This window comes from Spermophilus citellus, assembly GCF_964194105.1.
Source record: "Spermophilus citellus genome assembly, chromosome: 19".
Lineage (NCBI taxonomy): Eukaryota > Metazoa > Chordata > Mammalia > Rodentia > Sciuridae > Spermophilus > Spermophilus citellus.
Window position 1 is genome coordinate 14,254,302 of NC_138201.1, and position 27,030 is coordinate 14,281,331.

Consider the following 27,030-nt stretch of genomic DNA (forward strand, 5'->3'; position numbering starts at 1 on the left):
TAAGAGTCTAGAAATGTATCCATTTCTTCTAGGTTTTCCAATCTATTAATGTATGCGTTTTCAACATAATCCATAAATATCTGCTAGATTTCTTTGACATCGGTAGTGATTCTTCCTTTTTAAATCTCTCATTTTATTAATTTGGATGTTCTTTTCCTTTTGCTAGTTTGACTAAGGGCTTATCAATATTGTTTATCATCTCAAAGAAACAACTCTTTGATCTTTGTATTTTTTTTTAAATTCTGTTTCATTGATTTCAGTTCCGAGCTTGATTATTTCTTTCCTTCTACTGGTTTTAAAATTGGTTTGTTCTTTTTCAAGGGTCTTGAAATGCATCATTGGGTTGTTTATTTGGGAACCTTTCTGATTTTATTACGTAGGTACGCATAGCTATAAACTTTCTTCTTAGAACTACCTTCATGGTGACTCAGAGGTTCTGGTGTGTTGTATCACTATTCTCATTTGAATCTAAGAATTTTTCAATTTCTCCTTTGATTTCTTCTATCACCCACTGACCATTCAAAAGAGTATTTTGCAATCTCCATTGCAAAATACTTTATATGTCCTTATAAAGTTTTTATATGTCTTTATATGTCCTTATAAAGTTTCTACAGAGTTTTGTTGTGTTGATTTCTAATTGCATTATGATCTAATAAGATGCAAGGAATTAAATCAATTTTTTTTGTATTTGCTAAGAATTGCTTTGTGGCCTAAAATATGATCTATTTTGGAGAAGGTTCCATGAGCTGCTGAAAAGAAAGTGTATTCAGCTGTAATTGGATGAAACAGATGTCTGATAGGTCCATTTGATTCATAATATTTTTCAGGTCTGAACAGTATTTACCAAGTTTTTGACTCGGTGACCTATTCAATGGTGAGAGAGGTGTGTCAAAATCACCCAGTATTATTGTACTGGGGTCTCTTTGATGCTTCAATTTGAGTGGTCCCCCCCCCTTTTTTTTTTGTACCAGGGATTGAACTCAGGGGCACTCAACCACTGAGCACATCCCCAGCACTATTTTGTATTTTATTTAGAGACAGGGTCTCACTGAGTTGCTTAAGGCCTCCCTAAGTTGCTGAGGCTGGCTTTGAACTTGCAATCCTCCTGCCTCAGCCTCCCAAGCTGCTGGTATGATAGGCATAAGCCACCACACCCAGCTGAGTGCTGTCACTTTTGTATAATTAATTGCACCCACCTTGTCAAATCATCATGTTGTATCATTTCCTTTACCAGTATGAAGTAGCCTTGTCTCTTCTGATTAATTTTAGTTTGAAGTCTGCTTTGTCAGATATGAGAATAGCTACTTCTAGTTCTTTGGGGTCTCCATTCACATAGTATATCAATTTCCATCTTTTAACTTTCAGCCTATGGCCATCTTTTCCTATAATGTGTGTCTCTTACAAACAACATTTAGTTGTGTCTTGTTTTTTAATCCATTCTGCCAGTCTATTTCTTTTCATTAGAGAGTTGAGACCCTTTAGATCTAATGTTATATAGAGAGATGTGATTAATTCCATTTTGATTTATTTATCATATTTCATTTGGTCCTTTTTATAATTTATTTAATTACTCTTAAAATGATATTTTGTTCATTTGTGAGCTCTGGGGTTTGCTTTTTATTTTTACTGTGTGGAAGGGCATTTCTTTAAGTAAGTTCTGTGGTGCCAATTTAGTAGTCATGAATTCTTTTAGTTTCTACCTATCATGGAAGGTTTTTATTTTTCCTTCAATTTTTAATGATAGATATGGCAATCTAGGTTGACAGTTATTTTCTTTCAGGACTTGGAACACATCATTCCAAGCCCTCCTAGCTTTTAGAGTTTATGCCAAAAACTCAGAAGTGATTCTGATGGGCTTGCTTCTAAATGTGACCTGACATTTTCTCTTGAGGATTTTAAAATTCTGTCCTTGTTCTCTATCTTAGGTACTTTAATTAAAATGTGTCGTGAAGAGGATCTTTTTAATCTTGTCTCTTTGGGATTCTGAATGCATCCTGTATCTAGATGTCCATCTCATGCTTAAGGTTTGGAAAATTTTCTGCTTTTATTTCCCAGAAAAGGTTATCCATTCCATTAACCTGCATCTTACACCCTTCCTCAATTATATTATTAAATTTTGTTGTCCCAGAATTATTGTATATTCTGATCATGGCTACTTATTTTCTCTTGTTTAATGTTGTTTGACTATTCAAGGTTGACGACTTTGCCTTTCAGCTCTGAGATTATGTCTTCAGCACAGTTTACTCTATTAGAGAGATTTTCAACTGAACAGAATTAACACAAAGACTGTGGATAAATAAATTTTAATTTATTTATCTTTTATTTCCAAGATTTTCTGTTTGGTTCTTTTTCAATATCTCTACCTCCTCACTGAATTTATGATTCATATTGTATACTGACTTCCTTAATCCTTTCATTGTTTTTCTGTGCTCTTTTGGAATTCATTGATTATTTTGTGGACAATTCTTTTGAATTATTTGTTTGATATTTCATCCACTTCAATATCTTGGGGTCAGGTGCCAATAAATTATGAACTTTTGGAAGTGTCATGTCATCTTGTTTTTTTCATATTTCTTTGTTGGTTTGTATGCATCTGTTGGGGAGGATTTCTCTTCATCTCTTATGTGTGGGCCTTATTAGGGCACAATGTTCACTTGTCAAAGTGTCCTAGAATGATCCAGATTGAGACCCCCCTTTGTAGGTGTGGTATCCACAGTCTTTGTGTTAATTCTGTTTTTTACTGTAGTCATGGATGTCTCCATCCATAGGTGGAACCTGGGGGCCCACCCTCTAGCTGTTTCTACTTGGGTACTGTGTGATTTTGTCTTTTCTATTCTTTGTTTTGAAGTATAGCTAAAGATAGAGAGTCATTAATTTGTTTGTGGGGCAAGGTGCACTGACTTCCGGTTGACTTTAGTTCAGTAGTGGTGTCCCTACCCTGTGAATTTGTAATGTCCCTGTAGGTTTCCAGCATCTCACAGAATAAGAAGAAACAAACAATAGCAACAACCAATGCAAACAACATATAACATTCAGCTAAATGCCTGGTTCCTACAATGACATCTTCCACAAAAAACAGACATGGTGGGCTCAGCAATTGCCAATGGTAAAAACATAAGTAACCATAAATTAGATCTGGCATTAAAGCAAATAACAGTTGACAACTATGTCATCCACAGCAGTAATGATTTCAACAGCATGAATGGTGGGGGCAGGAATTATGTAAACCAATTAGTTTGCTAAGTTTCTAAGGCTGAACTTGAACATGTGGTCCTTCTGCCTCAGCCTCCTGAGTTGCTGAGATTATAGGTGTGTGCCACCATGCAAAGCCCCTAAACCAATTAGTTCTAAAAGATGGTAAAAATAGCTGGACTCAGTGGTGCTGGCCTATAATCCCAGTGGTCAGGAGGCTGAAGTAGGAGGATACCATTTCAAAGCCAGCCTCAGCAACTTAGGGAGGTACTAAGCAACTTAGGGAGACCCTGCTTCAAAATAAAAAATAATAGGGCTGGGTTGTGGTTCAGTGGTGAAGCACCCCTGGGTTCAACCCCATCCACAAAAAAAAAAAAAAAAACAAAGATGGTAAAAATATAGTTACTTAAGAAAAAAATGTGAAAGAATTTACAATTTCAAAAAGTGAGCAGAGAGAGCACAGAAGAGATGTAGGATATGATTGATGGTTATAAAGAAGGAAGGAAAAATAGGAGAAACAAAGCAAAGAGAGGGAGAAAGAGAGAACAATAGAATTTGGCTGTCAGCAGAAGAAAAGAGGAAAAGATAAATGAGAAACAGTCAAATGAAAACAAAACAAAATTAAAATGTACAAACAAAAAACTCAAAGCTTCAAAAGACAGGGTAAGGAGAAATAACTACATTTTAAGAAAATGCTAAAAGTAATAAAAAAACAAATATATGTATGTGTGTGTATGTATGTGTCCATGAACCAATCAGACAGCAGGAACACACATATACACATACAAAAAAAAAAAAGGAAAAAGATTCATAATGAAAAATGAGAAAATCATGTCCACTGAGTTGATCAAAATAGTCTACAAGAATAGATGGTTGGGCCAGGGCTATAGCTCAGTGGCAGAGCACTTGCCTGGCATGTGTGAAGCACTGAGTTCAATCCTCATCACCATATAAAAATAAACAAATAAAATAAAGGCATTCTGTCCATCTACAAAAAATAAAAATAAAATAAAAAGAATAGATGGTCACTATCTATGCTCGAATGTCTTTTTTTTTCTTTTTTTGATGTACCAGGGATTGATCCTAAAGGGCTCCCAAGCACCGAGCCACATCCCCAGACCTTTTTATTTTTTTATTTTTCTTTTATTTTTATTTTGAGACAGGGTCTCACTAGGTTGCTTCCAGCCTCGCTAAGTTGCCGAGGCTGGCTTCGACCCTGCGATCCTCTTGCTTCAGCCCCCCAACTGCTGGGATTACAGACATGCACCACCACGCTTTGCTTTTCTGACTTGAGTCTTCCTGGGTATAGTCTTCTCTGTGCCTGTTTCACTTCCATTCCGTTAGTACACCCTAGACCCTGCTTGCTGGGGACAGCGCGGCAGTGTTTGCTGGGCTGTCCCGGGCTCCACAGTAGCAGCTGCAGGGTGGCGGCTTCAAGGTGACTTCACCTCAGCTCTCTGCAGCCAGCTGGGAAACACAGGGCGCCTTTCCTGCACTGGTGTATAGTGCAGCCTCTAGCTCAGCTGAGTTCAGGCCTTTTTTTCTGATCTCAGGTTTTTCTGTTCCAAATCTGTGTTTCTGTGTTCTCTCACCATCTGTACAGAACCCATGCTATGGCCATAACCTCCTGGGTTCCAACGTACTCTTTCGTCTTGGTTTAAATTTATACCCAAATTTTCAGTCTCTAAGACACTCTGTCCAAAATGGAGTTTCAGTGAAATCCCTCTTTTACCCCCCTCACCAAGGAGCAGTACTCCTTGTAAGGATGGCCTTAGGCCTGTGCCTAAGCAACTCCATTTTAAAACTCCAGTTTGAAACCTGCAGTCTCACCAGGCACACCTAACGGAGCCCTGCAGTATGGCCCTCAGGCACAAACAAGTCACTTCTCCCCACCCTGATAAACTCAGAGTGAAGTCTCTGGAATGTTGTCCTGACCCCAATAAGGGGGAAAGGCAAGAAAATCAGGGTAGGGACCACCAGACCAGATGTTTTAACCCCAGGGTAAATGACATAACTGAGAGATCTGGTGGCAGCTGATAAGGATTGAAAGGGGGGTCAAAAGCTCCCAAATTTGGTATAAATAATGGAGCAAATGAACAAACATTCAGCCAGCTGAAATTGATTGCCCCCCCCCTTTTTTGAGCCACACTCTTACTTGGAGCAGCCGCATCATTTTGTACTCCCACTGAGAGTGCCCAGCAGTTCCAACATCTCTCCATGGCCACCCACACCTGTCTTTCTGTTCACAGATTGCTATTATTGTCTCCACACGACAAACATTTGAAATGGCTCAAAGAGGTTAAGTGACTTGCCCAAGATCACACAGCAGGAAGCCAGGCTGAGCCTCCTCTGGTGAGCAGGGTCCCTCACTCCAGGGAGCACTCGCTGGGCATCTAGGAGGAGCCAGGTACTGCTCCAAGACCACCTGCTGCCCATCTAACTAACCCAGATCCACCCAGAATGCCTGCAGAAGCCAAAAGGCCCAACAAAGGAATCCTGCCCACAGGGCCTGGCAGCCAAGATAACATTGTTATGGCTTATCTGCAGGCTGGGTGCATGGAGAGCAGTGGTAGCCCTGCAGGAACAAGAGAATGGTCTTGGCACAAATAAGAAACTTGTTCAAGTGGAGATTCCTGGAAACTGCCCCCAAGTACCCTCCTTTCTCTGGAGCCAGGGAAATGGGCATATCTCTTCAGGCTCAAGTTAGGGGCTTCTAATTGCCTGGATGGAAGAGGAACTGAGATCTTTTGACACCCCCCAAGTCCCAGGGATGAGGAAATGCTTTCATAGGTGTTTCCACACAAAGCCTCCACAACAACCCCATAAAGTAGATGTCATTATCTTCAAATGTGAGGAAACAGCTCAGAGAGGTTGAGTGACTTCCCCCAAAATCACACAGCTCAGATGTGGCAGAGCCAGGATTCAAGCAAGATCTATCAGCATCAAGGCCCTATTGCAGACTACCAACAATTTTGTGCAGTTATGTTTTTATAAGAAGCTGGGGAAAAAGGGAATGACATGGTTTTCATTGTCCTAACTAGAAAAGGGCTGGACCCTGGTAAGTCTGACTACTACCCAATTAACTGAACAGGAAAACAATGGAGGAAAGCTGTGAAATTCTGGTGTACACAGGGCCTTGATATTCAGGACAGTCATCCTTCCTCTCTTCGCCTTATTAGCAAGTGAGAGTCTGCACCACATCATCATTTATAGCAAAGCCACAGTTAAGCTGGTATCAACTCCTGAGCCTGGAAGCTCCTTAGAAGTGCTCACCCATGCACCACTGTATTCTGTCACTCTGCTCTGCAGCTCTTAGCCTTTTCTCTGACCCCTCCAGGCCTCTGCTCCTCTCCCCACACCACTTTGAGATAAGTGAGGCCCGTAGTCCAAGTCTGGCTTCCCAAAATTCAATGGGGAAGATTTTGGAGCACAAACCTGAACTCAGCCTGCAGCTCCTGGATCCCACCAGTCCTGAATTCTCAGGGAATCCCATTCTCTCTGAATAGCTCCTGACCCCTTATAAAGGCCTAATGAGCACTGGGTCATCCCTTTGGGGACTGAAACAGTCATTGCTAACCTCCCAGCATGATCGGCCAGTCAAAGACCAGAGCCATGTCCTACTCTGAATTGCCTGGGGCCCAAAGGAGCTGCCTTGCCAAGGTTTTGCCCACCCCTTCGTGGATGCCCACATCCAATGACTCGTCCATGCAAGACTGCTCTGTCTGAAGAGCCCCAGCTCCTGAGCATCCATGGAATCCATTGAGGTCTTTGTAGCAACTAAGTTGTGATTCAACATCCTCCTCCACCAACCCTGCTTGCTGCCTCTGCTCCCTCATAGGACTCGACCCCAAGAGTACCCTCAACTAACTTCCCATATATAACCAAACTAAATCTCCCCAACTAAATTCCCTCCTCCTCGGACTCTTCCTTCCAGGGAATGCTGCCTGTGGCAAGATCTTTCACCATATCCAGCCATAGGTGGGAAGAGGGTAGGAACCAAACTTCTTCTCACCCTCAGTTCCTGGGGGTGGATAAAGTGGGGTGGACCTTCTTACCCATGATCTCTAACACTGGGGTGCTTGGACACAGCTCATCTCCATCATTGCTTATACCCCCAGTGACTCACCCAACATTGTGCATTGACAATTCAAGACTCCCACCTCTGCTTGGCCTCTCCTCTCAGCTCAAACTCCTCCAGTAGCTAGGACATTGCCATTTGGATGGCCAACAGGCATCCTAAACCCCTCCTGTCTGACACCGTACTCCTGAGCTGCATCCTCCACCCCAATTCCCCTGGGTTTCCTATACCTCCATCCAATGTCAGCAGATTGAATCACCATCTGGGCCACTTGCTCCTGCTCCATCTGAGCCCCATAGCCTCTCACCTGGGTCCTTGCCGTGGCTACTCACTGATGTCCCAGCAGCTTCCCTTGCCCTGATAGAAACTGCTCAACACAGAGCTCCAATGGATTTTCTGGTACTGGGGACTGAACTAAGCTACATCCCCAGCCCTTTTTTACTTTGAATCAGGGTCTCACTAAGTTGCTTAGGGCCTCACTAAGTTGCTGAAGCTGACCTCAAACTTGAGATCCTTCTGCCTCAGCCTCCTGAGTGGCTGAAATTACAGGTATGCACCACCACACCGGGCTCAGACTGATCCCTTTAAAGTTGTTAAGTCAGATGACAAACTCACCTTGCTCAGACCCTTCCTGGCTGCCATCTCACTTGGAAGAAAAGCTAAGCCTTTGTCATAGCCTTGCCTCCCTCCCCCAGTGTGGTCTCTGCCCACCTCTCCCTCTGCCCCCCACCCAGCCTCAGCAGCCTCCTCCTTGCTCCAAGCCACACTGGGCACAGTCCCACCTCAGTGCCTCTGCACTGCCATTTGTCTGGAATTCCCTTCTAGATCTCCAAATGACTTGGTCCCTTGCCCCCTTCAGGTTTTTGCTCCAATGTCACCTTCCCAGTGAAGATGTTCTTGGCCCTGTATTCAAATTCTTTCATTTAATTTTCTCTCTTACGTTAACACAGAATAACTGTACATATTTGTGGGACACGAGGTGGTATTTCAATACATGTATACAATGTGCACTGATCAAAAATTAACCTCTCTTGGGGTTGGGGTTGCGGCTCAGTGGCAGAGCGCTTGCCTAGCATATGTGAGGCACTGGGTTCAATTCTCAGTACCACATATAAATAAATAAAATAAAGGTCCATCAACAACTAAAAAACAAAATTACACTTAAAAAAATGAACCAACCAATATCTATCTCTCTCTCTCTCTCTCTCTCTCTCTCTCTCTCTCTCTCTCTCTCTCTCTCTCCTTAGCATTTCTTTATATTTGGAGACTCAAGCCCCTCTCTTCTAGTCCTTCATAAAATATGTAACAGTGTCTGGTGAATCACATCACCTTGTGCTATAGAACACCAGAACTTCTTACTTCCATGTAACTGTGCCTTGGTACCAGTTATCCAACCTCTCTCCAGCCTCTTCCCTCCTCCCTTCCCAGCCTCTAGCAATCACTATTCTACTCCTCCTTGAAGATCCACTCTCAGCTTCCACATGTGAGAGAGTGCATGTCATAGTTTTCCTTATGTTTCTGGCTGGTCTCATAATGTTCTTTAGTTCTGTCCCTTTTGCTTAAAATTGAACATTGCCACTACTAAGTCCCCAACAAGGGAATTTTTCCAGTTTTGTCTGTCATCATAGGAATTATTATGATCCAATCCATCAACTGTCTTACTATTTGCTTTGCCTAATATGTTTTTCACCACCCTATAATCAAAATTTAGGCCAAAAAATCAATAACTTTTTGTCCATTTAGTGCCTGCTATCCACTTAACACCTAAACAGGACCCAGCAGATAAGAGATGCTCTGGAAACATGTAATGAACAGAATAAAAATGCATTCTATAATATTATCTGGGTTCTTTATCTTCCTATTGTCCTGGACTTCTGAACAGGAGCGATGGGAAAATAAAGACTACCCATAACTTTCAAATATCCCTGCTTCTAGATATTCATGATTCCAAAACACAGGGATCCAGTCTCAGAGTGTCTCTCAACAGGGACAACAGAAAGGAACTCAGAGTGGCCTGGGACTCACTTCCTTGACTAAGGATGCTTCCTTGCAAAAAGCTGAAAGTATGGAAAGTTCTGCTCCTGCAGGGTCTGAAAACCATCCTGTGACAGCTCCAGCTCCCCACCATGGCCATGACTCAGAAGGCCATTGCTCATTTTGCTTTTTGGTAGGTCCAACTAGAGGCCCGGCCTGGGTACTTCAGAGTCCATCAACCAGAGCCAATTCCTACAGCTCTGGCTGCTTTCCTCGCTGGTCTAGAAAATGGGGGAGGTTTGCATTTTTGGGCTGCTGGCAGGCAAAGAGAACAAAGTGGCTTGTCACCAGCAACCCAGAGATGCTAATCTCATAAGGCTGAAGGCTGCCTGCCAGCCATTCCACCCACGTTGCCCTGTCCCTCCATTTCTCCCTCCCTTCCTGATCCATTTGTCTCCAAAACCAATTTGGAATTTTAAAAGGCCAGTCTCTTTGGTCACTTAAATTTCCAACTACAAATTCAATTTGCTTTGCAAGGCGCCGACAATCTTTCCAGAGCACAGATGGAACCAGCTTCAAGCCTTATGTTTGCAGAGGGGGGTTCTTCCAAATGCTTTGGAGTCTGCCCTGGGTCATCACCCCAGGTGGAGGACACTTGCTGGGACCTCAGAAATCCTCTGGTCCTACCTTCTCACTGTATACAGGGAAAATGCAAGCTGATAGAAGGTAAGGGAGGGTTACATGGCAGCGAGTAGCTAGCCACAGGCCACGATTTCTCCAACATAAATACACCTTGCATTTTGTACTGACATCCCCAGGTAAGAAACAACTTCCCATCTTACATTAGACCTCTTGTCTCATGTCAAACTAGAAAGACAGCACTCAGGAAGGATGGATGAGTTCCCAATGGCTTCAACAAATTCATTCTCCTCTGCAGGCCAACCCCTCCTTTCCTCTTCACCAGTCACACCAATTGGGAACCTCTGATTGTCCTCAATTCCTGCCTCTGCTCATCCGTCTGCCAATCTAGCCTCCCTCCATCTCCATGGTGACTGCCTTCTGCTGGGCCTCATGACCCAGAAAGCACCCTGGCTCTCTGCCTCCACTTACCTGCTTAGCATCTCCAGCCAGGAGGAGCTATTCTAATCTGCAGGTGGTGACCAGGAACAGGTGGTCACCTAGCCTTTTTATTTGCACACCTAGCCTTTTTAAAAACACAAATGAGGGGCTGGGGATGTGGCTCAAGTGGTAGCATGCTCGCTTGATGATCCATCACTAGAAGGAAAATGGAGTAACCAGAGATCATTACACTTGGGCTCCAGAGGATGATACAAAACATCCTTTCCTGGGGCTGGAGTGGTGACTCAGTGGAAGAGCACTCACCTAGCATAAGTGAGACACTGGGTTCAATTCTGAGCACTACATATAAATAAATTAATTAAATAAAGGACCACTAACATCTAAAAAAAATTTTTTAAACACACTTTCCTTTCTCTGTTGAGTCACTTACCCATGCCCTGAGTGCTTACTCACAACACAGTCCTATACGCCCCCAACATGCACACTGAATCACAACCCCAAGCCTTTGTGCATATAGTTCCCCCTATTCTGAACATTTTCCTTCTCTATTTTCTGTCAAACTCCTACTCATCCTGCAAGGATCAGCTCACAAGCCCCTTTCCCTTAGAAGCCTTGATTTCCCCAAGCAGACCCAATTGTTCTATCTGCTCTGTCCCTAGGCCACTTTTCACAGGACTGTTACTTATGGATATGAGTGAAAGAGCAGCAATCAAAGGAGAGCAGCAGGAGAGGGGGAGCAGCAGCAGCTTCCCCTTGAGCATTACCTTTTATAGGCCAGAATCATGGCCCCCCGGTTGGGGCGGGTTTAGCCCTTGTGATTGGCATAGCAAGCATCACCTAATTTTGCAGAAGTCAAGTTTCTGTTTCTTGGGAACAGACTTGGGCAGGTCTTTTATATCTCAAGGAGAGAACAGAGAGACCGAAACATCTCCAGACCAGTAAGTTTTTATCTTAGGCAAGTTTCTATTTCTTGAGAATAAGAACAGTATTCATAAAGTGGGAGTGGGGAAAGGAAGATGGCTGTAACTTTGCCAACAACGAGCATGTAACTCACTGTCACCCCTGGGAGTCCAGGGGAAGCCTCCCTCCCATGTTCCTTCCTGCTTTGTCTCCAACTTCTCTTAGAGATTGACTACCTGAAATGGACACTCTGAACTATTATGTCTCAGTTCCAGAGCTGGCTCCACATCACACTTGACGTGGAGAAAAGGAATCCACAACAAAACCCCAAAATGACAGCCACAGAAATGGACGAGGTGAAACATATCTGCAGCTCTAGATTAAGAACCAAAAATGGAAATTTAGAGCAACCCAACTCAAACCTATCAATGTTGCTGGACTTGGGATTCCACATAATCACAGACCCCAGAGAAAGGTTGGGGGGGTACTCAGATGTCACCTGCCCATCTGCTCTAAACTCTTTATTCCTTTCCTCTTGGATTTATCTTCACTATTTTTTTATTAACATAAATACCCTAATACTATAAAAACAAATCAAACAGAAGAAAGTTTAAAAGTTAAAAAATAATGGCCACCTGACTTTAATGTAAATTTGCATGTAGATCTACATATAAATGTATAAATACTTGCATTATTTTTATTTGCACACCTAGCCTTTTTAAAAACACAAATGATATATTATAAATACTGCTTGGAATCTTTTGTTTAAAAAACAAAAAAATGTTACATATATTTTTCTCTGTCAATACATATATATGGTTTGACCTTGTTTGTGTTGTGGCTGTTTTGGTAGAAAATCTTACATGTAGCCCACACCTGGCTAAAGTCTAGGCACTAGGCACAGAAATAATTAAAATATTACTCACAAGACTTTTCCTTTTATTGATAATCATTATTTTATATTTGGAAGGTTTTTTTTGAGGGGGGTACTGGGGATTGAACTTAAGGGCACTTGACCACTGAGCCACATCCCCAGCCCTATTTTGTATTTTATTTAGAGACAGGGTCTCACTGAGTTGCTTAGCACCTCGATTTTGCTGTGACTGGCTTTGAACTCATGATCCTCCTGCCTCAGCCTCCCAAGCCGCTGGGATTATAGGTGTGAGCCATCACACCCGACTGGCTCCTAATTATTCTTAACACCAACTCGAGCAGTTTTGTAAGTTTTATTGAAATATATTATCATGAAACTGCACAGATCCTAATCATACAACATGATAAATTCTCAAAAGGTAAATGCACCCATGGTACCAACACACCAATCAAGAACAGAACATGAATGAATCCTGAACCCATCTTGGTTCTCTTTTCATTGTCCACCTCCCCCATGACTGATAACCGTTCCCCAGACTCAAAACACCATAGTTCAGATTTGCCTACTGTTGAACTTTATGCAGATGCATACAGTCGGGTTCAGGTGAGGGATGCAGCCCCAGGTTGCAGACAGCCATTATCTCCCTATCTAAAGAGAGAGAGAGAGACACACAGAGAGAAAGAGACAGATACATGGAGACATCAAAAGAAAGACAAGGAGAGATATTGGTCTCTTCCTGTAAGGACACTAACCCCACGAGGGTCCCACCTCAACAACCTCTTCTAACCCTGCTTATCTGCCAAAGACTGACCCCACCTCTGAATGCCATCCCCTCACACCGTGGTGGTTAGGGCTTCGATGTATGAGTTTCAGGAGGGGGGACACAATTCAGCCCCTAAGCTCTACTCTTTAGGGTCTGGCTTCAGCATTATGTTTGTGAGGATCTCTCATGTTGCCTCAGTCTTTTTTATTTTTTAACCCATTTTAGTATCTCATTGCGGAAATATACTAGGATGTGCTGAACTATTCTCTTTTTTAAAAATATTTTCTTAGTTGTAGATGGACACAATGCTTTTGATTTTTTTTTTTTTCATGTGTTGCTAAGGATCAAAGCTAGTACTTCACACATACCAGGCAAGCACTCTGCCACTGAGCCACAACCCCAGCCCAACTAGTCTCCTCTTAATGGACACCCAAATTGTTTCCTACTTTTTCAAACTATAGTGTTGGAGTTTTAAACTACCCTTACACATAGGCCTGAACAGGTGAGCATGTTTCCACAGGGCAGGTGAGTATAAAATGAACTGCTGTGACTGCCTCATTGCCAGACAGGTGCTGGGTCTCAGGGGAAAATGAACACCTCAAGGTCTCAGTACACAGCCTCTCCAAGGTCACAGTGGGAACCTCCCCAAGGGTCAGGGGGTGGGTGGCATAGAGAGCTAGCAACAGAGGTCCCTGACTTTCCATCCCTGCCTGTCTACACTAATATCCCTGCTTGACTCCATTGAAAACTCACTTGGTATTAGTCACACACACTCCAGTTAGAATCCCAATCATGTCTCAAACCAATTTCTGAGTGACATCAGCAATCTGACAACTCAAGAGACAACGCTACCATTCCTTTGCACACAGCGGAATGGGCACCCAATAACACAGCCTGGTAGCCATTCAGCTGTTGTCAGCAAAATGCTATATGGTTTTGGAAGCAGGAGACCCCCATTGATGGGTAACAGGGAGCCTCAGAGGCAGACAAACACAGGCCATGATTTCAGAAGTATAATCTGTTCTTCTCCAAGTTTCAAGACACTGGAAAATTTTTACATTTCCCCACTTCTTTTTCTTCCCCTTGTAACACTCTGGAGCAGGGGAAATTGAGTTTCAAAGGGATATTATTCTAAATAAATATAAGCCTGTGCTGCCACAAGAACTAGGTTCTCAGCTGTTTGGTTTTTTTGTTTTTTTGGCGGGGGTGGGGGGCGTGGTGGGAGAGGGTACCAGGGATTGAACTCAGGGACACTCGACCATTGACTGAGCCACATCTCCAGCCCTATTTTGTATTTTATTTAGGAACAGGGTCTCACTGAGTTGCTTAGCACCTCAGTGTTGCTGAAGCTGGCTTTGAATTTACAATCCTCCTGTCTCAGCCTCCCCAGCCACAGGGATTACAGGCATGCACCACCCGTGCCTTGCTTGGTTTTGTTTTTAATAATTCATGTTCCACTTAAGACAAAAATCAAGGAACAAGAGTTTAAGAGAGACAGACAGACCAGGTTTATGCAAATCTTGAATGGAAGATACAACTCAAAAGGCCTTATATGTAGGCTCAAAATTTAGAAACTTAGACCTCTGGGAATGTATGCCTCCCCATTTCATTGCCTATGAAACAAACTTCCCATGAGTGAGTCTAGAAGAAAATGGAACAAAGGGTCTGTCTAGGACACATTTTCCTATTTATTCCTAGAACACATGGCAATGAGGCTTCCTAGAACTTCACTTTCTCCTTCACTCCCCTGTCCTGAGTCCCCAGACCTCTTTGTTCCCATAGCTCAGGACCACAAGTCACTCTCCTTCCCTTCATTTAGAAGGTGTAATTCCAAAAATGAACCAAAATCGCAGCATGCAGCTTCCTCAAGCTTACTCCCTGAGTCACAGTGGGTAGCCTTCCAGATACTGGGAGCTGTGGCCCAGTGTGTTTGGGCCCCAGGTGGGGTGAATGTCCTTTGGAAAAAAGGAGTTGGTAGGGAAAACAGGGATGTAAACAACTAAGCCCCTGGTGATTTTGCCATCATCTTCCAGAAAGAGCAAATGATGAACCAGAACTGGGATTCAAGTATTAAACACAACCCCAGCAATCCCGGTTCTCTTTTTTTAAAATTTATTATTATTATTATTTGTACATGATAGCAGAATGCATTTGAATTTATTGTACACAAATGGAGCACAGCTCTTCATTTCTCTGGTTGTATATGACACACAGTCACACCACATGTGCAGTCATACATGTACCTAGGATAATGATGTCCATCTCATTCCACCATCTTTCCTACCTCCATGCCCCCTCCTCTCCCCACCCTCCTCTTTGCCCAATCAAAGTTCCTCCATTTTCCCCATGACCCCCATCCCGCAATAATGGATCAGCATCCATTTATCAGAGAGAACATTTGGCCTTTGGTTTTTTGGGATTGGCTTATTTCACTTATTTCACTTAGCATGATATTCTCCAACTCCATCCTCCAAATGCCATAATTTTATTCTCTTTTAATGCTGAGCAATATTCCATTGTGTATATATACCACAGTTTCTTTATCCATTCATCTATTGAAGGTCATTTAGGGTGGTTGCACAATTTAGCTATTGTGAATTGAGCCTCTATGAACATTAATGTGGCTGTGTTACTATAGTATGCTGATTTTAAGTTAGACCAAGGAGTGGGATAGCTGGGTCAAATGGTGTTTCCATTCCAAGTCTTTTAAGGAATCTCCATACTGCTCTCCATAGTGGTTGCACCAATTTACAGTGCCAACAGCAATATATGAGTGTGCCTTTTTCTCTACAGCTTTCTACATTTTTCTCTACATTTATTTCAATCCTGGTTCTTGCTCTCGGCTTCAGTTTCTCTGCTTGTGACATGAAGCTTGGGGCTGGGTCAGGGAAGGTGAACTCCTGAAACTACCCCCACCAAAAAATAAATAAGTAAATAGATAGATAAATAAATGATGCAAACTAGAGGAAGAGAAATGGAACACTTCAGGTGAAGTTTGAGTCAGGGTGTATTTGGGGTCATAGTGGCACAAAACATGCTTGTTGATTGAACATTCATTCCAATGCTCAGGATCTGGACCCTTTGGACAATGATAGGCTGTGACGGATGTGATGACTGTGATTCATAGATGAAGAAGCAGCCATTCCACAAACAGTAATCCTGCCCCCCCACTCAGGCTCCCAAGGCCAAGGATGTTGTAGGAAGCAAGGGAGACATGGCCCCTGCCCGGAAGGAACTGTCACAAAAGGAAGAGCCATGAGCTTTACTCATTTAGTCCTCACTACAACCCTGTGGGATGAGAGTAATTATAATTCCCAGTTTGTTGATAAGAAAACTGAGACATGGGGAGAAAAGAGACTGGACCAAGTTCTCACAGCTGGGAAATGATGGTGCCATGATGAGAATGTAGGCTTCTATGGCTGTCACAATTTATGTACCTTCTCTTCCACAGGATTCACTATCCTGATTTGTAATTGCTTCCCTTTATTTTTTATTTTGTGTAGTGCTGGGGATTGAACCCAGGGCTTTGCATGTGGTTGGCAAGTGATCTACCACCCAACTACACCCCCAGCCCTGCTTCCTTTTCTCATCTGTCTTCCCCCACTTAACTCTAGACTCCATGGTGTCTAATGTAGCTCCACACCCCTAATGCTGCACTTGGTATTTGTTGAATGAGTGGGTGGAGGGGTGGACAGGTGACCAGAAAAATAGGTGAGTATATAGGATAGATGGATGATTGGCTGGTTGGTGGGAGGATGCACAGATGGGTGGATAGATGGATTTGTAGATGGAGAGACACATGGATGGGTCAATGGGGGAATAGATGAATAGATGGAACTTATGGGCAGTAAAGAGTCATTAAAGGTTTGGGAGAAGGAGAGTGACATAAAGTTGTATACAGAAGCACAAGATTCAGTTGGGAAGGCCCAGCACAGACACAGGAAACATCTCTAAAGCCCAATGCCACCAAGGAACCCCATCTTCACAGACAGTGGGTAAAGATGAAACAGGAAGTCAGATGCAAGAGACCCCACTCTGCTCTCAGCAGGGGAGAAGTCAGGGAAGACTGCCTGGTGGAGGTGGGGCTAGAGAGGAGTACAGAGGATGGCAAGAGTTAGACAAATGGAGAAGAGGAGGGAAGGAAGGATGAGTAGCAACACCATGCCCTTTCCACCACATTCTACCAAGAGGAGAGTACAGAGGAAGGGAGGGAGGGAGAGAAGGAGGAAATGCCTTTCCTGAAGTCATTCACAGAGGACTCTGCTCTATAGACTCCTGACACCCAACCTCTCTCTTATTTTCCAAAACTCATGTGTAGCGACACCATCACCCTGGAGCATATTGGACATGCTGCGAGAGCTCTTCTGATCTCTCCCCTGCCTCCATGCTTCCCTAGCAAGATTCTGAAGCAGGCAGGAGAGGTGAGATTTGCATCAGGGGCAGGACCAGGTCTGAAGTGGCTGCCTCTACTCCTCCCTGCTCTCATCCCTCTGCAGGGACAGGCAGCTGAGGAGGCACCAAGGAGATCTGCTCTGTAGTCAATGTGCTTGGGGACATAATGATTTCCTAGCTGGGTGATGCTAGGCAAGTCACTTCACCTCTCTGAGCCTTGGTTTCCACACCTGGAAGAGGGGGATGTCTTTCATAGAAACATTATGGGATAAGGGACATGAACAAAGTCAACACGGTGTCTGGTATATGGTGGGATCTCAATAAGTTGGGATTACTATTAACCAGATTGCTTTTATTCCTATTGTATTTGAGGACAAAACAAAATCCTTACTGCTTCTTTCCTGACCATTTCAGAAGTGCTCTGAGGGAGAGTTTCTGGTACCTCGCTCCCGGTAGAGGGAGGAAGAGCAGCATTTGGGTCTTTCTGGGATCCCCGGCCTCCTGGCCCCTGGATGCCTGCAGACTTGCCTCTATTGGTGACTGATGACTGGCTTGGGTGGGGCAGGCTCTTGGGGACTCTGTGATACATTCTTGGGCTCCCCAGGGTAAAAATAGTTTTGCTTTGTTGGGCTGGATAGTTTACTCACTCATTGGCCTGGCTGCCTGCCCACTGGAAAGGCAAATACCAGACTATTTTGGGCGGTAAAAACAAGCCCCCGCCAGGCCCCAGTGTCAGACTCTAGATTGCGGTATTAATAATTCACTATCTCATTCTTTGAGGCCAGAAAAGAGAGAGAGAGAGAGAGAGAGAGAGAGAGAGAGAGAGAGAGAGAGAGAGAGAAAGCTCTGTGGCTGCATCTGCCCTTCTGTTACCCACCACCATCACAGCTGCCAGTACCACCAGGGACAATGCACAGGACTCCAAAATGTCACGTTCCCTCAAACAAAACACAACTTGAAAAGGCGGCAGTAGTTACAGGAATACAAACAGATCATTTACCATAACACAAAATGCCACGGCAGGCCCATTTCTTTCACTGGGTCATCTGGTCACAGCAGCCCCAGGAGGTGAATATGACAAGTTCCCTCTTCAGGAAGAGAAAAATCAAACTTCAGAGAGGTGACATAACCTTCTCAAGGTCACACAGTTAAAAATCAGCAAGGTGGTCATCCAAGCCCAATCAGCCCTGATTCTGAACTCTGGGCTCCTCCCTCACTCATTTCTCCTGATGCCTTAGAGAAGAAAGCTTGGCTAACTCCTGCTTTTCTTTGTCTTGTTTGAAGTAACAAACTGCACTGAAACATTTTTAATAGCTTCCTGGTGCCATTTTTCCTACCTCAATGGCCTCCTCTCTTCTTCTGACAAAAATCTTAACATCTTTACTTTTAATTCTTGGTCTTCTTGTTCCTGTCTTACCTGGGTCCATCTGGACTCTCAGATGTGTTCCCTTTTCTTCTCAATCCATCTAACTCTTCCCATCCAGCCCCACTTCTGCCAGGCAGTCCTGCCTGATTCCCCCACTCTGCCCAGAGCAGAGGGGGCTACCTCCTGCCTGATATCCTGTGCCACCCACCATCGAGGAACATGGGACACCACAGCAGACGAGGACTTAGAGGTTAGAGACTTCACAGGTCCAAGCCATATCTTCCCGCCTGGGTTGTTAGAAGGTGCAGGAGGGCAGGAACTGCCATAGTGCTACAGTGTGTCCACTCAAATTCATCCACCTCCCCAAGTACTATCAATCCATATCCATCCATCCACTTATCTATTCATCTAATTGGTATTTATTGCTGTTAAGTGTAAGATATGGAAATTGACCAGAAATCTACAATCACAGGGGAGAGAGAGACACAGAGAAGGAAGAGGGAATTAAAAATACAGTCCAGGGCTGGGGATGTGACTCAAGCGGTAGTGCGCTCGCCTGGCATGCGTGCGGCCCGGGTTCGATCCTCAGCACCACATACCAACAAAGATGCTGTGTCCACCGAATACTAAAAAATAAATAATAAATAATTCTCTCTCTCTCTCTCTCTCTCTCTCTCTCTCTCTCTCTCTCTCTCTCTTCCCTCCCTCTCTCTCTCTCTCTCTCTCTCTCAAAAAAAAAATAAATAAATAAAAATACAATCCATCCATGGTATGGGAGGAAAGGTATCATGGGAGTCTTCCCAGGCAAGGAGACACCTGAGATGGATATTAATGGAGGTTAATTGGGTAACATGAGGAGGCCATTCCTCAGACAGGCCTAAAGACATTTCCTCTAAGGTCTGACCTAACATCCTCTCCAACTCATCCCCTCAACCATTGTACCAGTTGAATCCCAGTAAGGAAAGCTGGCTCACCATCAGGATGTGTTTGTTTTCATAGAGACAATCATAAATAAAGGGGTGGGTGGGGGAAAAACAGAGGAGAGTGTGGTCACCTGGCTAGTTGCAATGAAGATGTTACCACCCCCTGAAAAGATGGGGGATGTTTACAGTAATGCAGAAGGACAGAGCTGGAGAGAGTCTCCCTTGAGTGAACAGTGGCTTTCTGCCAAAGGATACAGGCAGCCAGAGGCAAACTCAAAAGCAGGGAGCCAAGGGGCTCCATAGCCTGTCCTCACTTTCCTTCCACCTCCAGTGCCCAGGTAGTTCCCCACCACTGGGCCAACCCAGCCAGAGAGAAGGAACCAGGTTAGTGAGCCAGGATAGGAGGGTGAAGAGTGACTCTGGAGGGGCAGGAGGAGCTGTCCTGCACATCTGGTCAGCATTCGTGGCTCCCATGCTCATGGATTATCACTGTCGCCTGAATCCACCCTTGGCCTTCAGCCTCTGTGCCTTTACTTATTCTGTTCCCTCTGTCTGGGACTTTCTTACCCAACCTCCTAGTCCATCAAAATCCTATTTCCCCTGCAAGGCACACTTAAACTCTGCCTTTTCCTTATCTGCTGGTATACAATTATCTTTTAATTGCTTATATCATTCTCTCCTGTGTTTTCTTGCCCTTCATTTCCACTTTTTTTTTTTAACCAGGGATTGAACCCAGGAGCGCTTAACCACTGAGCCATATTCCCAGATCAATTTTTTTTGTATTTTATTTAGAGACCGGGTCTCACTGAGTTGCTGAGGGTCTTACTAATTTGCTGAGGCTGGCTTGGAACTCACAATACTCCTGCCTCAGCCTCTCAAGCCACTGGGATTACAGGCTTGTGCCACTGCACTTGGCTTCACTAGTCTTTGAGCAAAGAGTTGGGGGCGATGGCTGATTCGTCTTTAATATGTAAACTTCTGCCTCCTGTAAGTCATGAACCTTGAACCTGAGAAGAAGTGTGAATGGGCTGAGGCAATCCAATTTGTGTATTCACCTGACAGTTTCATGGATGCTAGCAGAAGGGTCAGAGACAGAGGATTTTATTATTCACAGCAACAGCAGTAGCTGGATGATCAGCAATTTTGCACCAGTTCCCTGAGCCCCAATCCCTACAGGACTGAAGAGGGCTAGATAATACTTGTATATGCAGTGAGCTGTGTTATAGGAGAGCAAGATGGCCTCATGAACTCTAATATTTCACAAGTGGAAGTAAGCACACCTGCTTTTTGTTCCAGTGGGAGACACTACCTGTCTCCCAAGGGAGGCTAGTATGCACAAACATGCCTTTGCTTGTAAGAAGTGCTGAAATGAGAGAGGCCCATGGGGAATTGTCTCCTAATGTAACCTGGTGGGTAAGTATTAAATGTGAAATACACACCTGGGTCTCAGTCTGCCTTCCTAGTACCAAATATCAGTACTGAGAAAGCAGCCAGAGCCTTGACTTGGAGCTTCCTGAGGTCTGCCTTCCAGGGGATGCTGAGACCCAGGGTAACCCTGTTGTCCCCATCTGTGAAAGGGGCATAGTGATACCAGGTGATTGGGAAGACAGAATGAGCTCATCCCTGTAAATCATTTTGGTGGGCACACAATAAGTGCTATAGGTGTGAGCAAAAAGGAAAGAAGAAAAGAGAGAGAGGAGGGGGAAAGGACACATAAACAGAAAAAGAGAGAGAGAGAGAGAAGCTAAGTACACGGATAGGAAGGGCCTGGCACTTCTCAAGAACAGGAAGTAGAATTACAGCTACAAAAAGTCAGAGAACATCACTGGCCACCCAGCCCTCCTTTCCCCCTGTTCTGCTGGACCACTTAGGCAGATATAATTTTCCACACCATTGATTCTGTTTGCTATCCCAAATCACAGATGGGATGGGATGATATCCACATGGCTGAAGATGGCCCCAGGTTCCAGTGGTCCTGACTTGGGGCAAATCATTACCCACTAAAAAAAACCCAAGAGATAAATGAATCATTTGAGATTCTTTCCAAATGCAAAATAAGTCCCAAGGCCATATCCAGGCTACCATTCCTATTATCATTTAGGAATTCATGTACTCTCTTCAACAGGCATCTCACGAACCAGAGCATTGGAAGATCATAGCAGTATTAATAAAAGTAGCCCCTGCCACAAACTGAGCATGATAAATAATATACCAGCCTGGGCTTTGTATAGTAATTCTATTTGAGCCTTGACATACCTCCATCTGTAAAATCTCCATTTTACAGATGGAAAGCTAAAGTTCATGGAGGCAAAACAATTTGCCTCAAATTCTAAGCATGCCTGAGTCCAAAGCCAAAGCTTGATCACACTACATCATTCTGTCACGAGGAGCCTTGTGAATCAGCTACCCTTCTCATTCAACACACAGAAGAACAAAGGGTGGGACAATCACAGTGTATGTACTGAGGCCAAGGAAGTCCTAAAATCAAAACTCCTAAACTGGATCCGGACTGGTGACCCTCACTCTTTGTTCTCTGATAGTTTCACAGGGACTTAGAAACAAGCACCAAATGATATAAAAATGCAGAGGAAATGAAGAAGCTGTGTTTGAGAGCAGGGGTGGGGTGGGGATCACAGTAGTGGCATGGGGGTGGCTAGTATCTTGGCTGGAAATGTTATTTCCAATTCTGTCAAGTCCAAGAATTCCAGTCAGTTAGAGCGGTGATGTCCACCAGGGGGTGCTATGAATTTATAAACTGATTAAGCAGCCTCAGCCCAAAGTCTTCCGCCCAGAGATGCTCTTACAGGGTTACCTGATGAGTGGGTCACAGGAGTACCAGTAAGGACACACAAAATAACTGCAGGAGGTGCATTTACCAAGATTTTAAAAGTAATTCTGAGTATCCTAAGAAAACTGTGTTTTCTTCTAGCTGCAATTGGCAAAAACAAAACAAAAAACACTTGGGTATGTTTTTTCTCTGGTTAGAAAGTGAGAGATTTGGGGGCTTTTTTAACTTCCAAAACAGCTTCTAATTAATAAAATCTCCAGCCATGTCACTGGAAGGTATCTGCTGACCCACATGCCCTTTAGGATCTCTCTGCAGGTCCAGAGCTCTGTGGCTGCTGCCAACCTAGAAAGCATTACCCTGTTCCCACGGGGTGAGAGAGACAGGAGAACACAAGGTTTGTTTTGTAACTCCCAGAAAATGAAGTGATGGAGGGATATAGGGGATGTCACATCTCCCAAGAGCCTCACATTTTTAAAAAAATATATATATTTTTTATTTTGTTTAGTTGTTTTTTGTTTTTTGTTTTTTTTTTTTAATGTGGTATTGGGGATAGAAACCAGTGCCTCACATGTGCTAGACAAGCGCTCTACCACTAAGCCACAACCCAAGCCTCACATTTTTCTAGGCAATTTCAGGTCATTGAATGCTTGTTCACTGGGAGCAGGCCACCATATTGCACAACTCCAAGGACACTGATTCCCATTATCATCTTCATGAGAAGTGTCTCTCTTCTCCCTTGAATCTGCATATGGCATGGTCTGCTCAACCACACTTGAAGGCCTTAACTGAGAGCAGCCATCCATCCATTCATCCCAGGATATTCCTAAGCAACTGCTTTTTTCCATACCCTAGCTGGGTCTTGCTTTTTATAAACATTTAGTCAAAAATTTGGAGGGGCAAAACTGTATTTGGATATATTTGAATGGAGGAAATGCATCCCATTTTGAGAAACCCAACTGTCTCATTTCACAGATGAGGAAACTGAGATCTTCCAAAGTCATTTACACATTGAGCATTACAAACCTAGAGAACAGCAGAGTAGAGTCTAAGCCCCAACTCCTGATTCCTGGCTCAGGACCCCGGTCTGCTTACCATGTCACCTGCCAATGGTCCAGTCACCTCTATACTACCTCCAACCTAAGGAAAGATATTAATATCATTGCTCCCAATTCACAGAAATGCAAACTGAGATCACTAAAGACTAGTTAAGATCAATAGTGACTCAACTCAAACATTTCTCAAAATGGCATCTTCTTATTCTTGCAAGTCATTTCTGAATGTGAACTGTCATCTAATACACTGTGTATGTATTCTCTTTGACATCAGATGTCTATACACCTCACCCTTTCAAAATCCCATCTTGTAAATAACCCTTCCTGGGTAAAGAACCATTCCTGGGACTAGGATTGTGGCTCAGCAGTAGAGCACTCTCCTCGAAAGGGCAGAACCCGGGTTTGATCCTCAGCACCACATAAAAATAAAGGCATTGTGTTGTGTCCATCTACACCTAAAAAATAAATAATAAAAAAAAACATTCCTGCCCTCTATACTGCTGCTTCTTTTCCACTGGATTTCCACTTCACTTTCAACTGTGAGGGTCCTTTTGCTTTGATCTTTGACAATGTTTATGTTAAAAAGATAAGCAGCAGCTGACGGCAATTACTTTGGAATAGTACATTTCCGTTACCACAAGAGAAAGAGTGAAAAAGAGAAAAAGTAGACAAGAAAAATTATTTGGAAAAGAAGGAAAATAAAGTCATATAAAGGGAGTGAAAGAATAAGGGGAAGAAAGGAGGAACCACGGATGTTGGAGAGAGGGAGAAAATACTGCGAAAATGTACCCTGGTTCATTGATTCATTTTCTCTCCCTTAGGATCCATAACAATCAAAGAAGACTGTTGATTAGCACCGTCTGATGAAACCAAACTCCACGGTGAAGCCAAAATGTAATGTAACCTCCTCAACAACTCCTACCTTAAGAAAAAGGGCAGTCTGAGTCTGAGATTAAATCTTTGCTAAGAAGAAAATGAACATGGAGATCATTAAGGGAAACCTCTAAACCATTAACCTAAAGAAAAACCAACCTAACAAAAAATATCCACATCCTTTATTGTTACATGAAATGTTCGAACAAATTAAATATCATAACTCAAGTGAAACAAGGTTAGGGCAATTTTAGACAAAAATTGCATTTTTCCTACAAGAAGAATAGAATCTTTATTTTATTCACATATTATCAATTTGTTTCTATGCCCCAAGTCCTCTCTCTTTGATCAAAAGTGGCAGGTGACATCACTTTTAACATTAAGGCTGTTGACTTATCTTTTTTTTTAATGGTGACTACTGTGAGAAATGATGTACAATGGATGCTTACTTATGTTCAAAAGATAAAGGGGATAATTCACCTCTAAAGAATCTTTAGTCAAACCTGAGTTCCAAGAATACCTGCGGGGAATCTGGCAAAAATAGAATGCTGGTGAGAAAGGGTTTCCTTGCAGAATTTCAAACATGATTTTCAATATCTATCTTCATCAGTTTTCTGGTGCTATAAGAGAATGCCCAAGATGGGGTAATATATAAAGGAAAGAAGTTTATTCAGCTCATGGTTCTGGAAGCTGGAAGTCCAAGATGGGGTAGATGTGTCTTGGTGGCAAAAGTCAGAAAGGGAAATAAGGCAGAGAAGAAAAGGGGTTATATTCCCTCAATAGCTAACATATTTCATGGAGAAAAGCATTAATCCATTCATGAAGGTTCTGCCTCTGTGACCTAAATATATCCCACTAGGCTCCACCTCCCAACACTGCTATGTGGAAGAATTCAGGCTCTAACACAAGAACTGTTGTGGGACACACTCAAATCATAGCAATGTCAGGGGGAAAAAAATACATCTTGAATCTATCCTGCAGGCACATTAGATGACTCAGTTTTGTTTCCTTGAAAGCAAGAACACCACCAAATCCAAACACTAAAAAGAAATGCTTAATATTTGTGTGATACATCTATAGATAAATGTGTGTTATAATCTCTTGACCTATGCAATACTGAGAAATGAGGTGTGTGTATCCTTCTTCTAATTTCACAATCAATATTCTCAAAGTTTCAAATGCATTTGCTAAGTAGTTCAACTATCTCAGGCCAGGTTCCCAAGAAGCAGATTCTAGGGGAAGATGCAGCTGTAAAGGGTTTAGAGTGGAGAAACCTGTAAGGAATAAGGAAGCAGGAAAAAGGAAGGAGGGAAGCCAAGTCAGACAGCTATTTCTGGAAAGTGAGATATACTCTGGATGCCTACCCCCACCCATCCACTGAGGAAGCTGGATTATAGAGGCTTTTATACCCAGCCCTACAGTCATTGTCTATGGCCATGTCAAGGGACATAGACAAGGGGTTCTAGTAACCCAAAGATGGTCCTGGAAGAAGGAAGTGAGCACATATACTAAACACTAATGTCCTATATATCAAAATAGCTGAAAGATTTTTTTTTTAGTAGCAGGGATTGAACTCAGGGGCTCTCAACCACTGAGCCACATCCCCAGCCTTATTTTGTATTTTATTTAGAGACAGGGTCTCACTGAGTCGCTTAGCACTTCAATTTTGCTGAGGCTGGCTTTGAACTCATGATCCTCCTGCCTCAGCCTTCCAAGTTGCTGGGATTATAGGCATGCACCACCACACCCAGCTGAAAGAGAATTTTTAATGTTCTCACCCCAAAGGAATAATAAATGTTCAAGGTGATAGATATGCAGATAACATATCTTAATCATGACACAATATAGACATGTATTGAAAGATCACATTTTATCCCCATAAATAGGTACAAATATTATGTATCAATTTAAAACAAACACACAGTTATCCCTGTGTATTCTTGGGGGACTAGAGCCAGGATGCTCCCTCCTCCTCCTCCCTGCAAATACCAAAATGTGAGGATGCTCAAGTCCCTTTATAAAATGGTGTACCATTTGCATAGAAACTATGCACTTCCTCCGGTAAACTTTAAATGACTTCTAGATGACTTAGAGTACCTAATACAACATAATGCTGTGTAAATGGCTATTATGTTTCATTATTTAGGAAATGATGACAAAGGTTCAATATGGGTGCAACCTTTTTTTCGGATTTTTAAATTTTTTTTAGTTGTATTTGAACATAATATCTTTATTTTATTTATTTTTATGTGTGCTGAGGATCGAACCCAGCACCTCACATGTGCCAGGCAAGCACTCTACCACTGAGCCACAGTCCCAGCCCTTTTTTTCTGATTTTTTAAAAATTGGTACCAGGGACTGAACCCAGGAGCACTTAATTGCTGAGCCCCATCCCCAGCTCTTTTTATTTTTACTTAGATATAGGGTCTCACTAAGTTTCTTAGGGCCTTGCTAAGTTACTGAGACTGGCTTGGAACTCACAAACCTCCAGTCTCAGCCTCCCAAGCTGCTAGGATTACAGGATTGCACCACTGTGCCCAGCAATCTGATTATTTTTAATCAGTGTTTTGTTAGATAGGGAACTCACAGATACTGAGGGTGGAATGTAATACGTAATACATATATATAACTGTGACTATATACACATATACATATATTCATATATATGTATATGTGTGTATACACACACACACACACATTCATATATATATGGTCTACACACACACAGAGTGTATGATAAAAGAAGAAGCAGGAACACCAGTAAGATGAACATTT

General features: G+C 43.1%; 1 long non-coding RNA gene across 1 annotated transcript in view; it reads right to left on the minus strand.

Moving 5' to 3' along the window:
• Positions 1-12,692: 12,692 nt before the first annotated feature.
• The window catches only part of LOC308638652, a 67,069-nt gene continuing 52,731 nt past the window's right edge, over positions 12,693-27,030 (minus strand). Inside the window, exon 4 of the long non-coding RNA XR_014019898.1 lies at positions 12,693-12,746. This is a non-coding gene — a long non-coding RNA (uncharacterized lncRNA). The remainder of the gene's footprint in view (positions 12,747-27,030) is intronic.